General features: G+C 47.7%; 1 long non-coding RNA gene across 1 annotated transcript; it reads left to right on the forward strand.

Annotated features, from left to right (window-relative positions):
• Positions 1-401: 401 nt before the first annotated feature.
• LOC109957313 (uncharacterized) lies at positions 402-1,117 on the forward strand. The gene is made up of 2 exons (XR_002274536.1): positions 402-624; positions 911-1,117. It is a non-coding gene; the product is annotated as an uncharacterized LOC109957313 (long non-coding RNA).
• The last annotated feature ends 1,823 nt before the right edge of the window (positions 1,118-2,940 follow it).

The following is a 2,940-nucleotide window of genomic DNA, read 5'->3' on the forward strand; positions in this document are numbered from 1 at the left end:
ATGCCCCGGCATCCCCCCGGAGGAGCTGGAGGAAGTGTCTGGAGAGAGGGAAGTCTGGGCATCTTTGCTTAGACCACTGCCCCCGCGACCTGGTTCCGGATAAGCAGAGGAAGATGGATGGATGGATGGCATAATTTTGGATTCTCAATTTTTATTCTGGAGAAGAGAGAGTACAGAGGGGAAGAGAGAGGTTTTGCACTCAGTAGATGTAATGTGCAGATCAAATCATGGCAGTTTTTTTTTTAAGTAAAGTCAACTTATCTGGGCTTACAGTGTAGAGACAGACAACCATATGCACTCACACTCATTCCTGTGGGCAATGTAGAGTCGCCAATCAACCTAAGCTGTATTTCTTTTAACTGGGAGGAAGCCGGAGTACCCGGAGGGAACCCACACAGGCTCAGGGAGGACATGCAGACTCCACACAGAAAGACACCAGGTCAGCCGTGGCTTGAACCCGGAACCTTCTTGCTGTGAGTCCACAGCGCTAATCGCTGTTCCACCATGCTGCCCGCTATTGCTGTCTTTTGTTGTGAATGTTATAGTTTTAGAGGAGAATTTATATACTGAATGCTGGAATACCAGTGTTCACAAATGGCCCCACAGCTGTGTTACTGTCAGGAGGTGAGTGTGAGGAGGATGCTAGCATATTGTAGTTGTAGGAACAGCCCTCTCCAGCTGACATGCTGTCTGGGGGGGCTAGTGGACCCTGGACTTCCAGGGAGGGTGGTTCCTCTGGAGTCTGTACACCTGGCGTTTCTTTTTGACAATCGTGTAGACTGTCTGAGCTTCCTGTTACCTGCCTCCCTAGGGTGCAGTGGTTTTTGTTTGATCAAAAGACATTTGGACAGGTCCTCGACTTTTGGTCCCCTTTCCTTCAAATCCTTCACAACTTTGCTTTGGTCAGGAGGTGAGTGTGAGGAGGATGCTAGCATATTGTAGTTGTAGGAACAGCCCTCTCCAGGTGACATGCTGTCTGGGGGGGCTAGTGGACCCTGGACTTCTAGAGAGGGTGGTTCCTCTGGAGTCTGTACACCTGGCGTTTCTTTTTGACAATCGTGTAGACTGTCTGAGCTTCCTGTTACCTGCCTCCCTAGGGTGCAGTGGTTTTTGTTTGGCATGTCTTTTTGAGGATTGGGTGTAGGCTGTTTGAGCTTCCCGTGATCTGCCTGCCTAGGGTGCAGTGGCTTTTTTGTGATTATTAGGCTAGTAAGTACGTCCTCTCGATTTTGGCGCAGGGGATGTACCTTCTCTGCACGGTTTTGTACCCCAAAGACTGATGCAGTCATTGGGGCAACCTTAGCTCTTCTTAAGATTTTTTTATTCACAAAGGACTTTGCCCTATGATATGCAGTCTTTGTCAACTTTTCAAGCTCCGGTGTAGACTCTCGGAGCTCCTGTGTTTTAGACATATCCTCTGAGGGTGGTCCCTCTGTGGTCTGCGGCATGTCTTTTTGAGGATTGGGTGTAGGCTGTTTGAGCTTCCCGTGATCTGCCTGCCTAGGGTGCAGTGGCTTTTTTGTGATTATTAGGCTAGTAAGTACGTCCTCTCGATTTTGGCGCAGGGGATGTACCTTCTCTGCACGGTTTTGTACCCCAAAGACTGATGCAGTCATTGGGGCAACCTTAGCTCTTCTTAAGATTTTTTTATTCACAAAGGACTTTGCCCTATGATATGCAGTCTTTGTCAACTTTTCAAGCTCCGGTGTAGACTCTCGGAGCTCCTGTGTTTTAGACATATCCTCTGAGGGTGGTCCCTCTGTGGTCTGCGGCATGTCTTTTTGAGGATTGGGTGTAGGCTGTTTGAGCTTCCCGTGATCTGCCTGCCTAGGGTGCAGTGGCTTTTTTGTGATTATTAGGCTAGTAAGTACGTCCTCTCGATTTTGGCGCAGGGGATGTACCTTCTCTGCACGGTTTTGTACCCCAAAGACTGATGCAGTCATTGGGGCAACCTTGGCTCTTCTTAAATTTTTTTTATTGTCAAAGGACTTTACCCTATGATATGCAGTCTTTGTCGACTTTTCAAGCTCCGGTGTAGACTCTCGGAGCTCCTGTGTTTTACACATATCCTCTGAGGGTGGTCCCTCTGTGGTCTGCGGCATGTCTTTTTGAGGATTGGGTGTAGGCTGTTTGAGCTTCCCGTGATCTGCCTGCCTAGGGTGCAGTGGCTTTTTTGTGATTATTAGGCTAGTAAGTACGTCCTCTCGATTTTGGCGCAGGGGATGTACCTTCTCTGCACGGTTTTGTACCCCAAAGACTGATGCGGTCTGTACAGGCGGCATTTCTTTCTCTGTGTCCCTATAGTGCAGTGTACTTTGTTTGAGTATAATAGATTTGGAGAGGTCCTTTCTACTTGTCATGGCTTTTGGTCCCTTTTCCTCCAAATCTTTCACAACCTTGCTTTGGTCAGCTGCACGCCTGTTGGTTTTGTATGGCATCGCACCTAATTGTATGTTTAATATGTCTGCCCTTTTTTTGGGAGCTGCTAACTCTTCTTGGAGAATGTCGTAATCAGTCAGCAGAAGCTCTATCAGCTTTTCTCTCCTAGAGCATATACTAATTCGCTTGTTCACTGTGTTGACCCGCTCAGTGTAATCTGTGTCAGACTCCATTTTCATACAAATGTTGTATGTTGTTCCTTGTGTAATCTTCTTAACGTTTTAAAATAAACGGAGCCTCTCACCCTTAGGTTAGGTTTAATCATTGACGTCATGCGCCTTTGATGTCCGTGCGCATGCGCGCTCGTTTCTCGTTTACTATATGTAACCGGCGGGTTGGCCACGCCTACACCGCCTGGTTAGTAATTTGACAGAACAATCAGGGATATAAATAACACCTGGGGAGACGCTGTTGTCATAAGCAATTTCTGTGCTGGTAGCTGCCTTAACCGGTCTGATGTGAATCTCCCTCCATTGAGCTGTGTCCTGCTTCTCTTTAAGG

This window comes from Monopterus albus, unplaced genomic scaffold (genome assembly GCF_001952655.1).
Source record: "Monopterus albus unplaced genomic scaffold, M_albus_1.0 scaffold26.1, whole genome shotgun sequence".
NCBI lineage: Eukaryota > Metazoa > Chordata > Actinopteri > Synbranchiformes > Synbranchidae > Monopterus > Monopterus albus.